The sequence below is a fragment of the Pempheris klunzingeri genome, chromosome 12 (genome assembly GCF_042242105.1).
Source record: "Pempheris klunzingeri isolate RE-2024b chromosome 12, fPemKlu1.hap1, whole genome shotgun sequence".
Classification (NCBI taxonomy): domain Eukaryota; kingdom Metazoa; phylum Chordata; class Actinopteri; order Acropomatiformes; family Pempheridae; genus Pempheris; species Pempheris klunzingeri.
In genome coordinates this window covers 13,304,842-13,325,450 of record NC_092023.1, presented here as the reverse complement: position 1 = coordinate 13,325,450, position 20,609 = coordinate 13,304,842, and positions in this window count along the sequence as shown.

Genomic DNA, 20,609 nt, shown 5'->3' with positions numbered 1-20,609 from the left:
CAAATATATTAATGACTGAAGTTTCAAGTGTAAAGTGAAAATTATAGTGAAAATGTATTAAATACATTGAAGTTATGTGACGCCTTTGTGTTGCAGAGCCTTTTTATATCTTTGCACCAGCGACACATTTTACGTGAACTTTTGATCTTAGACTTTTGGAATCCAGCAAATCATGACAAGCACCCATGCACACAAGACAACCTTTCACCTCTCACACCTCCATCTGGACGCACCCTTTGGACACAAATTGTTCTGTGCCTGCTCAGGCAGTGTCATTGCCAGAGTGCGTAGTTGTCATGAAAGAAGTCTGCTGTTGGTGATGAGACTCTCGGGTTGTTGTGCTGCTGTTTTTTTTAACACACACAGATGTTGTGAGGAGGAGGAAGGATTGCTCACTCTTTCCGAAATTTTGTGGACTTCTTTTAAACTGTGTACAAATGGGACACTTCACAAGGTATTCATTTTTCTCTCAGGATGAAGTAGTCCCTGTGGTGCACCAGATAAACATTTGAGTACATTACAAGATTCTCACCACTTTATTTTTTGCAGCTCTGTAGATACAGCTTGTGAACCTGCCTGCTTGCTGACTAAAAACACAAAAAACTAACTGAACTTACTCTAACCAAAGCCACAACTTTGACTGCTTTATCATACATCAAATTCTGCAGTGGATTGTCATGATGGCATACATGCAAATCCTCCATAAAGTAACAAGTATTAACTGTGGGGAGAGAGAAAAAAGAAGATAGAGGTGAGGACTGTGTAAATGGAGAGAGAAAGAGGATTTATAGCATGTTAAAGTTAGCCTTGAAAGCCATATCACCCCTCTCAGCTCTCAGACAATCTGTTTTGGGACACAAATTCCATGTAATGGAGTCTCACTGTTGACTATCTGGACAATAAAGAGAGCAGAGGAGTGTCACAAACACACCCAGACACTCATACATGGGGGCTGTGTCCATCAGTACTTTATTAGTTTTGGCGACTCACATTAATACTTTTGTAACAGAGTGATCCACTGATACCAATGTAGCAAATTGAACTGAGCTGAGTAAATAGATAAAGGAAGGGAGAGCCAAAAAGAATAATGTGTGAACATTAGAGCATAAATGCAAGTGAAATTGAAAAATAATTGATTTCAGCTGAGGTGAATTTGTTGCACAATGAGCCAGTGTTTGGAGAGAACTCAGGAAGTGTATCAAAAGGGGTTGATCAGAAAAATGTGATTAAATGAATGTGCGTCTCAGCTTGTCATAGCAGGAAAAGGTGTAACCCAGGTGTAAGTAATAACATTAGTGATGGCTCTCTGCCACATGAGATTGTAACAAGACACCTAATGCTATAATCTGTATTTGGCAAGTCCTAATGTTAGCTGAAGGTCTAGCAACAGCATATGCTAATATGCAAAAGACAAAGTACAAAGTACAGCTGAGTCTGTTGGGAAAGTATGAACAGAAACTTTACCTGATGATGGCTCTATATGAAACACCAGGAGACAGCATTATTAGTTCATCCTGAGGGGAACAGGAATGACATGAAGGAAAAACATCTCATGACAATCCATCCAAAAGTCGAGATATTTCACTGAAAAACAAAAACATTGTGGTGCAAGGGGAGGGATTCAGGATGACAAAAAAAACGCATAAGGATTCATCCTGGTCATCCTGGACCGAGTGACCAAACATTAAGCTAGGCCACCAGCTTGGCTAAAAAAACACTATAGATGCAGAATTTAACAACAGAAGAGAGGAAAAAAATGGGATTAAGAGATCTGACTTCAGACAGATCAGAGTTGTTCTTGCAGTGTGAAACTGACAGGAGCTTCCAGATCTACTGTCTGTGTAATCCTGTTTGTCCACCTGTCAGTCGTGCATGGCTGCATCCTGTTTCTGTTCCTCTGACTTTCACTCAAGACACCGAATCACATTACGGGATAACCTGTACATGAAAAGATGTTGAGAGAGATTTTATTAGAAAAACTGCCATCTACTTAATGGATTTTGGTGTTATCCATTAATGTCCGGTCCCCTATTGTATTCCATTATATTCTGTTGTATCCAAGTCTGCTTCATTCAGTTCTACCAGGTGATTTGTAGGACTGTGAGAATACAGTGACTGAAAGGGAAAACTCAGCATTTCTGGTTATATTCATCAAGTTCACTGAATAAAGAACAGAAACTGCAAACAATGGGAAACCGCCATGTGGAGAGAAAGAAAGGGAGAGAGTGAGAGAGAGAGTAACAAGAGAGGCAATTTATGTGACAGGGGCACTGACAGACAGGGAGAGAGAGAGAGATAGAAAGACAGTGAGATAAGAAATTAGGATTCTATTCAGACTTCATTTTTAAACTCAATTTATGTTTAAGGGGCTTTTTTTATCACTTTCATGACAGTTTAATTTAATTATTGAATAATTATACTACTGTATCACATCTTAATTCAATTCTAAATTTATACTAATTGTAATATAATTCATATTTTACTTAATTTAATATAATAAGCACATTCCATGCTTCTTTGACGCTAATGCAAGGTAGCAGCAGCCCTTACAGACTTTTTGTTATAGTAGCCCCCTAAATTCAATCAACAAGCTATTTGCAAGTTGCAAATGATACATGCTGCACACACAGAGGGGAAAACCAGATGAAGCAATGACCCTCATGTTCTGCAAGAGATTTCTTTTTCACGTTTTGTGAATTGGAATCCACATATTGGCATCCATTAATGTGCTGCAGAGTTTGAGGCTACTGAACTAACGTCACTGTTCCTGTCAGCTAGGACAAGTCCAGATACAGATAAATAAGCTGACAGTTTGTTATAGCAGCCAACATGCACCAAGCTACTACACAGAGAGTATTATTGGGTTGAACTCGAACTAAACTTATACCCTCTGATGGGTATTTTCATCTCTTTGTCCTTAATGTTTCTACTCTCCACATCATAATTCCATCGCTTCATGACTGTGCCTTGAATGAATATTGTTTCCTTTCTCTTTTTCTGTCCCTTCCTTTTGGCAAAATTAGCTGTTGTGTTTGTGTTGATTCTGTGGTCTGTGTAAGTGGTAGTAACATTTTCCACTGCTTCAGGCCGCATGCTAGACTCGGTTGTTTAGTGATCAAAGGCAGCAACGTTCCCGTCACCTAGAGTCCAGTGGAATGAATCACTCACTCATTCTTCTCTCATCCACAGTGTCCAACAGGAAAATAACTGTGAGTACATGACAACTCAGCAAAGTGATGTGAGCACGGTGAAATGCAAAAAATGGGAAGCAGTGACTTGTGATCTTATTTTTTCTTTTTTGCAGCTGTGGACCGAGGAATTCTTCTACTGTGCAGCGTCACACTGACTTCCTCCTATTGAGACAGTAGCAGCATGTATGACAAACACACACAAACACACACACACAGAGCACTGTTTAACCCTGTAACCTCTGCCTTCCTGTTGACCTGATGGAAACTTCTGACCGGTCCACAGCTGCGCCGCAGTAATTTAAACTTCACTTTTAAAACTCTACAACGATGCAACTATTTCACTCCAGTTCTCTGACTGTTCTGGAAAAAACTGTGATGTTCAACTTTACTCAAGTTTTAAACAAATAGTAAGTTGGTCAAATTTACAATCAGTTGATTTTTATTTTTTTCTTTTAAATCACAGCAGACGGCAGTCAGTCCGCTCCACTTCACTCCAGAGAAAGATATCTTTACAAGTAGTCGGCCTTCCCTAAAATTAGTAGCAGCTCTTTGTGAAATCCTTTGACCTTTCCTTTAATGCCACTGTGAGGCCGAAATTCACACACACAAGAAATATCAAAATCTAACTGGAAAACTTGAATGAATGAGCACATTCATGCGCCCCAGAGGATGCCTGCCTTCAGCGGTACTCTTAAAGCAAAATATCAACGCTGCACACCAGACATCTCATAGTCTGATGGGCACATTGTGTTGTACATTCATGTACACATGAGTATTAATCCATCTGATTCTGCATAATGACGCAGTTGCATTTCCTCCAGTGAACAGTCAAGAATAAGCTTAAAAAAAAAAGATATAAACTTTTGATTGTTTTGTTCAAAGAGTGGGTTGTGATAAACACTGCAGCCTGTAGAGGCAGCGAACATAGCTTTAGATTTTTTCAGATTATTTTTACTCAAAGTTTCACACTAAAAAGGTTTCTCTCAGTGAGAAAAGGTTAGAAATTGTGTGCATACATAAACACACACAGACTTTAACTGACAACATCAAAGGTAAGCACGAAAAGAAACACGATGGCAACACAAACGCATACATGTCTGGAAACATAAATACACACACACTCATATACATTCACATACATGCCACCAAATTAGAAGATACTTGGAGGAAGTAGAGGGTGGTTGCTAGGGAAACCAGGGGAAGGACTGTAGAGACCTGATTATTAAGGACTGGCTAGATGAGATTAAGTCCTTCTCTCTCTTCTCTCTCTCTCTCTCTCTCTCTCTCTCTCTCTCTCTCAGTTCAATACTTATTCTCTATTGGCATGTATGTTTTAACAACAATGTTGCCACAACTTCAAATATTCATAAATAGGAAGTAAAATAGTGTTCGTCCCACTGCTTTAACAGTGGGACGAACACTATGCAATAATATGAGCATCAATATAAAATGAAATTTGACCTGCCAGGCATATGTAGTATATACAGTATATCGTATAAACCATAAGCTCTAATGACATTTTAACAAATCACACTGTGTGTGTGACTGTGTGTGATTGTGTGTGCTGTGCGTGTCCAGGCCCTTCATTGTCCCTAGGGCTGTGGTATGTTGATATACAGTATATTGGGCAGGAGTGATCTGCCACACACACACACACACACACACACACACACACACACACACACACACCTTACTCTGTCTCTAATTTTCCAGGGAGGAAATCCTTTTATGGACATGATTTGTGACGTGCGCCTCTGTTCCCTTAATGGAAATCTAACATCATGTGTTAAAGATAGCAGACGGCCATCTGACCAGCGTGTTACTTTAAATGCCACAATGCTGAGTTCAGGTCTGCGTCAGCTCTGTGACCAATTTCCTTTTGTACACAGTGAAACAATGCAATGACCTCACTCGGAACATCAATAGTAATTTGAACGACCAAAGCTTTCGGCCGAGTTTTCAACTTGTTCTTTGGCAGGGATGGAGATTTCACTTTTGTCTGTAAATCTGCTGTGGATATTCATAGTTTCCAGAGGATAACCCCTGATGCTTTTAGAGATGACCTGCCCTTCTATCCATCTTGACCTTGTACATAACAAATGTCAAAGGGAAAAGGGCAGAAGGGCAGCCACAAAAGTTGCTTGACAAATTCCAGTCATTCCATTGCAATTTTACTGATATATATATGTTATATATGAAAATAAAATTCTATAATTGAAAAAATAATACTATTGGAATGATACTATTCAGGCCTTTACTATTTATTATTTACCACTACTTAATTCCAAAATATTATACTGGTTAAATAATAAGCATGTATGCCTGAGTTTGTGTTTGACAATGGCTCTCAGTCCAGATACCTGTATAATTGTCTAAAAAGCATATGAAATTTGAAATGATAATTAAGAGTACACTTCATTTGCATTCTATTCACTGAGTTATTAAATATGCATGCAGCAAGGTGAATCTTGTCCCCTGATGACCCGGACCACTGATTCAACCAGGATATCCATATTGTACTGCAGTAGTTTTTGAACAGAGACTTAGATTGTGAATCATTTGGCAATAGCAAATATTAGTGCTTATGGAAACTCAGATCCTCTTCTTTATAAACAACCCACTTTTGGAGGCGCAACACTCATCACTTCCTTTGTCCCAGAGGATTTTTACTAGAAAGACCTGCCAGTTGATCAGCTTTGGCAAACGGATGAATCAAAGTTGTGTTAGAATTAGTCAAAGCAACTTGCATTAAGCTGGTGAAATAAGAATGCATGGTTGTGATATTCTCACATACTAGAGTATTCACTGAGTGTACCTGTATGTGAATTTGGTTGTGTCTATGCACGTTTGTATGAAAAGTGGTTAGTTGCAGCCGGAGGGAGAGCACTGAGCTCGAGACACGTTGCCTGCCTATTTGCATGTTATGTTCCAGCCATTCTTATCTCCCTCCTCTGCTCTGTGTACTTGTGTTGATTTGTGTACATTAGACGCTTCAATAAATATTTTTTCGCTTTTTGCAAACAAGGAACTTCCAATTTTCTTTCTGTTCTCTTTTTCCGAGCGCCTTTTTCTCTAATTGTTTTGACATGGATTTGTTGATAGTTACCCAGAATAATAGGTTCTGGTGGCATGTTGGCTTGAGCTTGCGTGTGTGCTTGCATATCTTGGTGTGTTTGGCAGGAGGCAACAAGGGCAGTAAGAGCAGAGTGGGGTTTTATGATGAAATTCAGTGGCAATTTGAAGTCTCCAATCATTGAACCAGAGAGTGAGAAAAAGAGGGAAAGGGGGAAAGGGAGAGAGGTGTAAAGAGAGAAATAGGTGGGGGAGAGAGAGAGAGAGAGAGAGAGAGAGTGTTAGAGAAGGAAGGAAGAAGGGTAAGAGACTGCAAGAAAGAGGTAAAGAAAGATAAAGTAAAGAGAGAGAGGTAGAGAGAGAAAGAAAACTAATGGCTTCATCATACAGTAAACTAAGAGACAACATGAAAGCATCGCCTCAGTCTATTTATCATAAAAAAAAAACAACTGTGTGTGTGTCTGTTTGTGTCTCTGATTGCACTGCAGCATCTCCAGCAAGCTTTTTGTGTGTTTATGTCTGTCAGTCTGTGTAATTACTCTCATTCCTCTCCACACAACAGCTATAGCTGCAGGTTTTGCCAAGTTGACATTCAAGCGCTTGTGATAAACAACTCAGTGAGATTTGTTTGGCCCGCTCAGCGCTCCGCGTGCTTCTAGGGAGGGCATTTGAATCGCACGCAGGGAAAAAAAATATAGAAGGAAAAAAACAAGAAAAGGCAGGGTCCTAGAGTCTGGGCACTAGTTAGCACCATTTGGCAAGGAGTGAGGAGAGGTTGCATCATCAGAGAGAGGGAGAGAGGGGGATCACCTACTGAAAACATCAAAACAGTTTAACCTTGATGCTCTCCGTATCACAGCTGCATGACTGGCTGTCAAAGAAAATCTCACAGTATGGTGACCTTGAAAATGAAATGATTTACATTTTTACCTTTTAACACATTTAGCAGACGCTCTAATCCAGAGGGGTATTCATTGATCACAACAGTGCAAAATGGTTCAGGGATAGCTGAGGCTACAGTACTAGTGCCAGTGCCAGTATATAAATGATGAAAAATAGATTAAAAAAAAGGATATATGAATATAAGAGTAAACAATTATTGTTTTCCACATATAGAGTGGATTTTAAATGATAAAATACTGTATTTGAAACAATGAAAACATACCTTATATGTATTGTTTTCTCTATAAACCTGAAATGTCACACAGATGTAGAATTCCTCTAAAGATGCTCCATTTTCCAACCAAAAGAGAGGGAGGAATGACAAAAGGAGGCGTGCGGAGCATGTTTATTTCTCCCTTTCTGCCTCAGGCAGTTTAAACTGAACACATTTTCTGTTGCACTGTGAGTTCATTTGAATTCAGTCATTTGAAAAGATAAAGTCTTTCTCTGTCAGGTTTTTTTAAAATTTAAAATCAGGAACTCATTCTTTTCACCTTGTTTGTTGAGAGCTGCCCAAAATTCAAACACGGGGGAATAAAACAAATGCCAGTTTCACGGTTGTGCATTTTAATGCTCTATGCTGCAATGTGAGTTGGTTTTCTATTGCCTCATTTCAGAAGTCGAGCATCACTCCCTTTGCCTGTAAACAAAGTGTAGAGCTGTGCTGCTCACTGGAGCAGCTGTAAGATGTTGTAGAAACGTGCCATGCAAAGATTTTTTAACCATCTCTACTTTCGATTAAAACAATGAATTGCTAGAATTTGCCATAGTGGATTGTAATGATTGGCATCTCACACAGTTGTCAGTACTTTCAAAAGCTATGACCACATTTCCCATATAGCCCTTTGGTTAGGTGTTGTTGTTTTATGGATGCTGATACTAGAATCCAAGTAGGATGCCATTCAATTCCAGAGGAAAAACTCATATGGTACATTTGCCAAAAAAGCTCATTTCTCCCTCTGGTTTTCGTGTACCTGTTTCTTCCCCAATTGCTTGGCCCACAGACTTATTGATAAAATGACATGTGCATAAAATAATAACCATTTTTGGATTTTAAAATTCATACAGTGTAAAAGAAGAATAACACCAACACACTAAATTCAGACAGTGTAAAAATTCACCTTTTTTATGATTAAAAGGGGAAATGGGATGGGTGAATAAAATGAAAAAATACATGAAATGGTCGTGCTGTAGTACCAGTGACCAATTTTAGCATCCAGGCTGACACACTGTAACAAACTGAGCTTTCTTAATACATCCATGGTCTTTTCTCCATTTGTGCTATAAGAACAGTTCCTTTGTTTATGTTGTTTTCAGGTCTGAAACTTGAAGCCAATGTGGAAGTGCCTTAAACCTGCACTCTTTCTAATGGCTGGCAGTGGCTAATTGCAAAGAGTTGTACAAATGTGGAGAGGTCTGGTGATTTATTAGCACAGTAAACATGTTCATAATGAGTTTATGGTCTCAGTCGCTAGTTTCAAATCTTCTTCAAGACAGCATGATGGTCGTTTTGTAAGTCATGGTCCCATTTCGAGTGAAATCAAAATCAGGTCATACTTCAGGCCGGTACTATCTTGTAACCATGCTGGTCATGCTGAAACCTAACCAATCACACACTGGGGTCTTCAAAGAATGAACATCACTACTGGTTCCAAAACCAAAATGGTGGCTTTGAAACGGCAGTCCACACACCAGTGAGTGACATCATGGTGGCTACGTCCACTTCTCATACACAGTCTATGGTTACTGCACCATTTCCTAATATAGATTGGTGGGGTCTTGGCCCACCACTCATGTTATGCCCTCTTGTGGAACCTCCACCCCGGCAGTTGAAGAGAGGTGGCTGATTATTGTCTGTATCAGAGGAAGCACATGCTTGTCTACTTCCTCCGCCCACCAACAGTGAAGTCACACTGCTCAGGGAATTGGACAAATTTCCTCTCTGGCTTCAACTTGAAGACCCTCTGAGTCTCATGCGCAACTCCTCTAAACCCTTTGAGAGCCAGCGGTAATTTTGTTTTAACATTAATTTTACTGAGCAATTCTCTTGTGTTCAGTGAATCTCTTTTCAGTTCTCATGGCAAAAATGTTAAGATGATCAAAAATGGCAAATCAGAAACATACAGGAGAAAACAGTAAACGTGACAATTTTATAAAAAATAGATTATTGAATAGTAATAAAGACGATCAAAAAGCCTTGTTCTTCTAAAGTTTTTTTAACCAGTTGTATGTGGCTTATATGTTAGCATGCGTGTGTCAGTTTCTATATTTCTAGCAGTGTCTGTGGCTCTCTGTGTATGTTCTGTGGTTTGGTACAAGGCTGTCTTTCTGGTTCTGCCTCTGTCCATGTTTGTGTAAACTGTATGTGCGAGCCTCTCCAATCCTGCTATTTTCTCCAGTTTGATGTGAATGAGGAGTGACTGTGTTAAAAGCATTAACATTTTCAAACCCCGAATCACTAATGGGGATGTTGTTGGGGAGGAGAGGCATTCGGCAGAACACTGCATTATTTAGCATCCACTAGTTAGCATCCTCAAGGAAACACTCACACACACACACACACACTTGTAAATGTATTTTTTCACACTTGATATGTGAAATACCGAGATGAGAGCAAGGCAGAGCACATTAAATCACACAATCACAAAATCTCCCCATAATGAGGAAGAAATACATGCACGCACAGATTTCTTTTCTCAGTGTGCTGTGGCATACACACTTGCATTTCAGATATATACACATACACAGTTAAAGACACACAGAGATACCCTCAGACATCTCGTCATTGATTCAACCTCTGATAGGGTTCGGCCACAGTGGAGAGAGTGATGAAAGACAGGAGCAATAAGAGACAGACAGGTGGGAGAGGCAAGTAGAGATGGGGGAGTGAAACAAGACAAGGCAGCAGGGTGGAGAGTCCGTTTGGGAGAAATTTGTAGGTTGTTATCACTGGATTTTAATGGGGGTATTGAATATGAATTCTGTGTGTGTGCATGAGTGCAACAGAGAGCTTCCTCTATCCTTCGGCCTCTCCCCCCTCCTCTTGCCTCCCCTCATTATTTCTTTACCTCCGTGTTTCTCCTGAACACCTAATGTGCTTCATTCTAATAAAATCTTAAAGGTTCAATATTATGCAAAATACACTTTTTAATGTCTTTTCAACAAAAATATGTGTCCCTAGTGTGCCTAGAGACTGCAAAACTATTAAAAAAGACCATCCTCTCTCTTTTTCTCCTGCTCCATCCTTCATTAAATATGAGTGAAAACCATATGCTTAGATATAGCTCTGTTGGGGATCTGTTGACCTCCCCATAAAGTGATAGCTTGTTTCCGGACCTTTAAATTGGTGCCTCAGTAATGTTTTAATATGTCATAATTAAAACATGGGTTTTATTTGCAAGCATCCATGATACATCCAATAATTTCAGTTTGATAATAGATCCATGAGTTTGAAGGTTTATCAGGCACCAAAACATCACATAGACATTTGTAATGCTCACAGACAGAAAAGTTTTCATGGCGCTAATCATTTTAGTAAAATTAAATCTCCAAGGAATGTGTGCTTGTGACAGTGTGTATTTGATTGGCATACAAATTTCCTTGCAGGATGACATTGCATTGTGTTGCAGCAAAAGCTGAGCGAAGTTCATCTTTTTTTGGCAGATGCATATGTTTTTCTCCCACAGCCCTTTGATTTAATGTGGAAAGGTGCTGCAATTGTTAAATTGCCTGTTTTTGACAGTTGTCAGAACCTCATACCCCCTTTTTTAATATCGACAGGGATTCTCAGACATTTCAGGCTGCTCCAAAATGCACTTTGTTTTAACCATAGTGAGGCCTTTAATGTTGATTGAAAATGATATCAGAGCAGCTGAATGCATCAGTCAGCGGTGACATGTAAGGTCCAAAACAAAATCATGTCATGACTTAATAGGTGGTAACTAAAATTCAGGAAATTCAGTCTGAATGTATCGTTAGTGAAACAAGTATGTTTTCTTAGTTCCTGAAGGTACAAGATTTTCATTTGACAAAAGTGATGTGATAAAACAATTTTTTTAAATGTATTTCCACTGCATGCTTTACTATTACAAAATGAAAAGTGCTGTAATGCCCTAAGTAACAGATGCACTGTGAAAGAAAAGCTGAGGAGATTATAGAGAAAGTGCATTAAATAGCTTGTTATATACTGTAAATGAAAATGCTTATACTGCTCCTTTGTTTCGTCATCTTCCTCTTTTATTGCCCCCCAACCCTCTATCTCTCTGTCTCTCTGTCTGTGTCACCCTGAGGCAGTATTTCACATTACCATGTACATCAGTCACAGGAACTGTAGTTAAAGGCACCTCATACCTCTCTGTGGACACACACGTTTATTAGCACACACACAAAAACACATAGGTCATGTAACGCTCGGTCATGCATGATGACAGACCCTAATAGCTGTTACTTGTCTACAGACACGCAATGGAGGAATGCATGTGCTTGCAAACATACACATACACACACAATAGTGCACACACAGATCATGGTGGTATGCAGGAGTGTACACACGAGCACACACACACACACACACAGACACACAGCTCATCCGGAGCCGAGTAATGTTGACAGCGACCCTGCTATTTTTAAAGGGCACACTTCACAAGATATCATCTCCTCATCATTTGTCCTCAGGGATCTTTGTCTATTTACACACACACACACACACACACACACACAAAATGGTCGAGACACACATGTAAGCAAGCATTGTATAGTCACACACATGCACACAGTAGGGGTTAATAATGTCCCATCTCTGCGGAACTGCGTGTCGTAACAATTCAAGCTGGTAAAAACTGAAATGACGTTTTTTAACCGAGGTCATGGGAGAGTTGGGCGTTTTTCATTGTTTGCCATGACTCCATTTTCACAACATTCTCAAAGTGCAAAGTGCTCTGAATGCATCATAATTTAGCTTAAAATGTAAAATAATTTAGTCTGCAGAGTGCAGCACTGACAAACACCTACTTTGTAAAATCGGCCGCCTGCATCAGAAAATTTTGAATATTTCTGAACATTTGTTATATCTCTGGACTGAAATAAACAAGACCACCCACTTGACAGAGCAGTCATACGCCCTCACTTTATTAAATCTTCAGGAAATTTATTATTCATTAATAATAAATTACCAAAATAATATACTGTAGCTTAACAGAAGACTAAGTGCACATAGCAAGAGTACAGATAGTTTTAGCTAGTGAGGAGTGCATTCTGGGTCATGACATCTTAAAGGCATTTTGTTAATGGTGCATTACACAACTTGACTGAGAAGAAAAGTTTGACATGGGGGTTAATAAAAGTTGGTTTCTGTCTCTCTATTGTCCTCTTTGTAAATTTAGTTGAGAAGTGAAATGACAAAGGTTTTTTACCTCTCTATGGATCATTAGCATCAGACTTATCTTGTTAGCTGTAGCTTAGTCCCATCTCCCAACATGTTGATCTGTGTCGTTCCTCCAAATTAAATCACAAAATATGTTGCCTTTCCTCACCCAAGAGAACATACAGTGGTCTCCTGTGTAAAAATCCAGTGTTCTGTTGATGCATCCAGCCACCTAAACCTCTTCCTTCTTTAGAGTGTGTTGCTCTCTAACAGAGTTTCCTGACTTCCTCATTTTATCCCAAGCTCATTTTCCATTTAAGGGACATACTTATAGCATAAAACATGGGACAAATTGTAATACTTAGTGGGAATCGGTGCTAATGTTAGAAATATAGGCTTGCAAAATTATTGTTACTCGCCATTTTCCATTTCCTGAGAGGAATACAAACAGCATAACTGACCCTCTAATCACATGCACAATATTTGATATTTCAATACATCTGCTCAAGTAGATCTACTGTATTTGATATATAATCCCTGTATGTTTGACCCAAATGCAGAACAGCTGCTTAGGATGAGGTAAAACTAAATAAACACAGCTTTTCTCTGGAAATGAATGGTGCTTCTGATGCAACAACACAGTGAGGAAGTCTGTAAAACCATTAAACCATTTTGATCACTGTGCTGAATTTTACTGGCTGACATTTACATAAAGCTTCTCTAACAGCCTCATGTGATGGTGAGGCGATTAACAAATCTGTTGCACTGTGACTAATGAATCATGACTGAAAATGCATGCTGAATTTATTTAGTGATTGGCTTGTACAGTAATAAGCATGGAAACATTGTTCTTGGGCATATTAGGTGGGTGTACAGTACTCTTAAGTAAAGATGCTTCTCTCTATTGCTGTAATATTTTTTGCACAGTCTTACATGTATAAACTGTAATCTGTTACAAAATAATTTAAATAAATTGTATGAAATGCATGTTAAATGCTAATGGTTTCAAGGTGAAAACATTTACAAGGCCATCGTACCAACCACTTCCTTGTAATAACAAGTTTACCTTGGATTCATTTACCTAGAATCCACGCAAGGCAAGCGAGTTTATTTGTGTATGCTATTCAATAACACGGCAATTCAAAGTACAAATTCAAGGACATGAAAGGCATTAAGAAAAGACAAACAAAACTACATAAAAAACACATTTAAATATGATTTAAAAGGGATAATTTTAAAGGAAAGATTAAAATGAGCTAAATTGAATCCAACAGATAAAACAGGAGAATAAAAATCACAGTGCAGTGCAAGATATGAATGAATGGTCCAAATCTGATAAAATGATAGTGGCAAAAAGAAAAATGTTAAGCCTGTCTCCATGTTAAGTTTTGACTCTGAGGACAGTAAGCAAAGCTGCTCCAGATGACCTGTGAAGTCTGGGCAGTTCAAAACGGAGTAGCACTTCAGAAATGTATTTAGGCCCTATACCATTCAGTGGTTTATAAGCCAACAGCACTACTTTTAAATAAATTGTGTGAACAGGAAGCCAATACAAAGATCTGAGAACCAGATCTGTGGCCCACCCTCCTGGTCTTAGTGAGGACCTTAGCGACAGCGTTCTGAATCAGCTGCAGCTGTCAGATAGACTTTTAGGGAGACCTGTAAAGACAACAAAACAGCAGTTAAGTCTACAGAACATGAACACATGGATACATTTGTCTAAATCCTTCCCAGAAGTCCTTCAGTTCTTTATATGCTCTTAAAATGCTAATATGGATATTAAAATTTAGGTCTGAGTCCATGACTACACCAAGGTTTCTGGCCTTGACATCACTATGTAAATCAGTGTGTTGTCTGCACAATTATCATAAGATATTTTGTTGTTTTATGTAATTTGAGTTAGTGGGAACATGAAGAGCATGTTGAACAGAAGTGGCCCGATAATGGAGCCTTGGGGAACTCTACATTATTTTTCTTTGTGAGTGTAATTACTGTTCTTAAAAAATACCCTGCCAAACGCAGCACTCAGATCTAATAAACACTAAAACTTTTCCTCTGTGATCAGTGGATGACCCTCCCTACCTCCTGAGCCACAGCCATCCTTTGTGATGTGATGTGGTTGAAAGAGAAGGTTTTATATCGGTCTTTATGTAGTTGTTCATTAGTGAGGTGTCTAGATTGCAGTTTTCAGTCCCTGTGGCAAACAGAGTGAGAGAAAAGGAGTCTTGACTGTTTGCAGAAGATCTGATTCCATTCAGTTAAAAACACTTTTCAGATGTTGCACAATTTTACCAAGGTTTTATAGTTGATAGGATGAAATAGTTTCATGCTAATTGAATGGACACAATAATGAACAGATACCTGATATGGAGGTACATGTCTAATTTTCTGAAAATTGCCTTTTCAACACTCTTTTTTCAATTCTTACCTGCTACGTATTTCTACATGGTGCTCTTTTCTCACCAGAAGCTACCTTAACCTTAATGGGGCAATGGTATCAATAAATTATCTGCAAGATTATTGACTGAGAACCAAGCAAAAGCAGGCATTGAACAGAAAGCCTCAATGAATAATAGCTTGCATCAGAGCGATGGAGTTTTTTGATTACCTCTATTTAAACATTCATTTGTGCTGAGATAGTCATCACAAGGAAAACACAGCAATGGCCAAAAACCGCAACCATAGAAATGTTTAGACCCTTGCAGATTATCAAGCTCAGAGTGTGCCCCTTGTTGTGGAGAGTCAGTCCATTGTTATCCAGAAGACAAAACAGTTCTTTCCTGTCAACATGATGACAGACAGAAGTTCAGGATAATCATCATCAGAAGTCATCAAAAAAGTTTGCATTCTCCCCATTTAGTTGGCATATAGATGCATAAAAATACAGATTGACAAAATGGATTCAACTGAAAAGCCATATATTTAAAAGAAACAGAAGACAACTGCTGCTCAAAGCTGGTAGGTTTGACTCAAAAAGAACTGCTGCATTGTCTTGGTCAAACCAAGTTTCAGTTTCCAGTCTATTTACCTGTATCTGCCTTTCCAATGAGAAAAATATCTTCTACCTTTCTTTTTTAATTTGCTTTTGATAACTTTATTGAGGATTTCATTTGTGTGGTTTAGTTCATGTTCCCTTTCAGACCTGGAGCAGTGTGCTAACAGTACATGTCTAGCATGGCGCTTCGGATCAAATGATTTACCAAGGACACATGGAGGATTTCTGGTGCCTCCTCTCATCATTTAAGGAACCACTTCACAGTTTTTAACCTTATCTCTCCGCTTTTGTCATATTATGACATGCCTTTATTCTCCACTGCACTTGTCAATACTCTCTGTATCTCGTAGGCAGGCTCTGTTCACCATCACAAATCCTACACCTGATGATGCAAGCAGCGGCCAAATGGCAGCAAGAAAGACTCATTTCAGCCCCAAGATCTGTAATCATTCTTTTTTTACCAGATAAGACTGTGAGATTTTGAAAAACGGAGCTGGAGTAAGATTTTACAACCAGGAAAACTGCAGCTTTTCTAGCTTTTCCTCATCCTATGAGTATCTTATCAGATAAAGCTACACAGAAGGAAGAAATATTTTACAATCATCAATAAATGCAAGGGTGTTTAATGCTATCTTTGATTGTTCTAATTAATTGAGAAACAGTAAAACTGTGGCATGGTCCTTTAATGAATAGGCTCATTAGTGCACTGGTTATCTAGTTTTTTAAAGCTCTATGTTATAATTAAACATAACACACATGCACTGGGTGGACAGGTTAGATTTCACCACTTCAGTCTGGTACAGTCTGCAGTCCTCTGATCATAAAAGTATGTGCAGCCTGGTGCTTGCAGATAACAGTGTGTAGAATGGTAACTGTAGCATGTTGTGATGGAAGGATAAAAGGAATGAAACAGGAAGAAAACAGGCAGTTATTTATTAAAATCTCAAAAAAAAAATGCAAAAAAAGAAAAGCAATGAAAAAGCTTGAGTCAATTCAACACTGTGCTAGCACTATTCTTTAAACTAGTCCAATTTCTGAGCCTATGCACATAGGCACAGTCGATACAGCATAACCCCTTTTGGAATTTTGGAACTGAAATGAAAAAAAGCTTATGGACAGAAACAGAATGTGACAAAATGTTTTTTTCCCCTACAGTTACGGCATTTATCATTTGCATTGATTATAAAAGCAAAAAATTTTATAACTGTGCTTTGCTACAATTTCTTGTCACTTGACTATCCAGTGCACCATCAGTTTCAAATCAGAACAGTCCTAATTTTAAATGCAATACAGGCTTTGTTAGTAAGTCCTGCAGATGTCATTTACAATACTTGTAAAACTAAAAAGCCAATACGTTGCAATAGATAAATAATAAAAGGTAGCTTCACAAGGTACGTTTACTCAAAGGTCAGTCTCACTCAGAGCATTAAAAACTGGCATTTGCCTTTTTACTGGAAATATATGCCCTGTTCAAAATGGAGACCACTGCCTATCCTACACTGTTTCTAGACAGACACACTGCTGTTCAGCTTTCAGTTCACCAGAAATGAAATTTTCACTTTTGTAAATTTTAAAAGATATTTTGTCTTTATGTGGGTGAACTAGCCCTTCAAAATCAGATTCACTATCGGACAGACAGACAAAATGATCTGGAAAATGATTATAAATCTGAATTCATACTGTGCCATTTTATCAGCTTTAAAATAGTCTGTCAATCAGAGCTTTGGTATGTATGTAGGTTTTGAGAACAACATGAGACAACAAACAGCGCTTCATCCCAGTATGACCCAACCTTTGTAGGAGTGTTTGCAGCGGTGATTTGGGCACTCCATGTTATTTTGTCTACCCACTGAAACTGCTTATGGCAAAAGCATTGCAGGTGTTAATGATGAAAGCGGCCCCTTTAGGCAGATAGCACTGTTAAAAAAGAGCTGTCATGTTAGACATTTGCCTCTCTCTCTCTTTCCTTTTCTCTCTCCGTCTCTCTCTCTCAGTCCTCCAGTCGTTGATGTTCACCTCCCAGTGGTACTCTTCCAGTCAAACCACCAGTGGGGGAATATCACTCGTTTCCTTACATGTCATGAGTGGAGCGAGGATGCAATTTTTAGTGCCAAAGTGTTTTTTTAGGAAAGTAGGCCAAGAGCATGAGGATTTTTGTGAAGACAGAATGACAGAAAGACACAGAGGGGGGAATGAAATGAGATGTGTAAACAGGAGAGTTTCCATCATATTTGTGATGTTTTGTTTTGTTTGTTTGCGGGACAACCATCATTCTTTTACACATCACCTATTTTACTGAAAGATAACAGACAGCCGACATGAGGACAAACTCTTTGTCTTTGTTATTTCCTCTCTTGTTCCTTTTCTCTACATACATACATCACTGTCTCTAACCCAAACCCAATTCAACTCAATACAATTTACCCCTTAACTTAAAGGCGATTTATGGACAAGTAACATGCGCAATACATATTAAACAAAGTATAAATACAGATACATAAACCACAGAATATTGATTACGGTGCAGTAAATACTGATTAGAATGTTGGGTGATGGATTTAAAAATGCATTTTCAGTCACTATCCTTCAGGCTTTTTTTTTTCTCTGGTGTGTAACTGTCATCGAGTCAGTAGTCTCTGCTTTTTCTGTCTAAAATGACAGTTTTACACACACACACACTCTTTGATATACAGTATACGCACAGAATTTTCCGTCAGAGAAAGAGTGAAAAGAGTGAACGGCTCTCCCAGAAGTTGGATGTTAGCTCCCTGTCAAACACAAGATGACACTTAGAAGTGCAGTTCACCGGAGACAAAAAAAATGAATAAAATAATGAAATAAAAAAACATCCAAATAAAGTTAAAAAGAAATGCATACAAGTTAACAGAGAGAGGAACTATGAAGACAAGTGAGAGAGTCTTTCAAATGCCCAAGCAGAGGGAGCATGATGTTGTTATAATACTGCAAGACCGCTTAAGTGTTCTCAGGCGTGCGGACGATACATTCACGTTCACACATTGATGGCAATTTGTTTCAATGAGACAACAGACTCCAAAAAGGCTGATTTGATAGATCCATGAGTTTGAAGATGCCAAAACACTGAACATAAATTGTTTATACTTGAGGTCCAAAGGTTGCCATAAAACATTTTAAAGCTGTTTTTAAATCATGCATTGCTTTCATCCATATTTTCTTGCTAGCAGTTTTCTTCTTTATTGCATTTATGACACCACTCTCCATATATTGGCGCATTGCTGCTCCTAACCATTGATCTGTAGAATAGCATGAAACCTGTGGCAGGGTGTCAAATGTGCTGCTCATGTATGTGCATCCTTGTGCATGTGTGCAAAACAAACAAAATGGGGACCCACTCATAACTCATAGTGGCTCCATAGTGCCACTAGTGGTAAAAAAAAAAAAAAACCCTCCTCTAACCAAGTCATTTTAAACAGTTCTTTAATTATAAAGGTAGCTGATCAGAAAAAACAGTCACATAAATCATTTCTGTAACGGTTTTGAAAGGTAGTGACAAACAAAATTTCTTTCCCTCAGTTTGTAAAATTTGTCGAAAAAAAAGCACATTTTGTATAACAGCATAGCTCTGACCAATCACACTACAGAAAGTGAGACACTACACAGACACAGCCACCACAGTGAGGGATGAAAAGTAAATGTTGTTTTTTGTCATGCTGATGTTATGCAGTCTGCTCCCAGCTGTAATGAAAATATTGTATGGAGTGTGGAACTGAAACTGCAAATAACAAGAGAGTGGGCAAACAGAGTGAGAAGAAAGAGAGGGAGAGAGAGAGGGAGGGGTGAAGGGAGGGATGGAGGGATGGGTGGAAGTGAAAAAGAAAGACAGGACTGCTATTGCCACAGGAGAGGTTTCATGTAAAAACACAGCCGGCTTTCCTGTCCAATTCGCCAAATTACTGATGACCGACACCCCCCTGAAGAGGAGAGGAGGGGGGTGTGATAGATGGAGTGTGTGTGTGTGTGTGGCGGGGCGTCCGACTCATCTCATTTAACGGCTTAGACAAGATCTCTCTGTCAGATACACTCACACACACACACTCACCCGCCGAAGTCAGCTTTCTGAAATATTTACTAGCCTCATGTGGGGAAATCTCTGCGGATTATCCCCAATAACCTGTTTAACTTAATCCTTATCTCACACACATGAATAATAAATCTCTCCCCCACTCCTCGTCTCGCTCTCTCTCTGTCTGAGAGGGACTGAGAAGTAACGCCTCTCTCACCTTACTCTCCATCACCCTCCCTCCCTTTCTTCTCTCTCACACACTCACTCCATCTGCTTCATGAACATGAGCCGGCTGCTTTCTCTGCCTCTCCGAGCGTCTTTGAGCTGTTTTGACATATGCGCTCCCTCCCTGATTCTTTGCCTCTTTCTTTATTCTGTCTTTCCACCGATGCCATACCTCTCCATACCTCTATCCCTGTCTGTGCTTTCCCCTCCAGGACAGGAAGAGAAGCGGTAGCAGGGAGCACCAGCGAAGAGGACTGACCACAATAACAGGAAGAGGAAGTGGGCAGTGACCTGTGTGAGAGAGGACTGTGGTTAGACAGCTGTGGTTCAACACTTTCAACCACTGGATGAGAAAACCACATCAGAGGCGATAGGAGGAAAAAGAGCAAAAGAGACTGAAAACCTGTTGGACTCCTGAGGGGAAACCTCAACAACCTGAGGAGGGAAAACAGGGCAAAGACATTTTTGGGTGACAAACTTCAGAGCTGGAACAACTGGTGTTTTTACCAGTTTGAGAAAAAACCTACAGACTCAACAGAGAGATATCTTCGTGATTACCTGCTGAGATTGCGTAGGTCTATCATTGGAAATTCAACTCTGGGATACGTTTTCATTCAAGAGGCATCAACACAGACTTATCTTATCATCTGGTCCACTGTCCAGAAAAGGATTTGTACACAAACCTGGTCAAAATCAAGCCCAGAGAGAAATCCCTGCCCGTACAACAACACCTGCTGTTCTCTTTCGACATCAGAAAAAAACCAACGAGAGCGAAGAAGA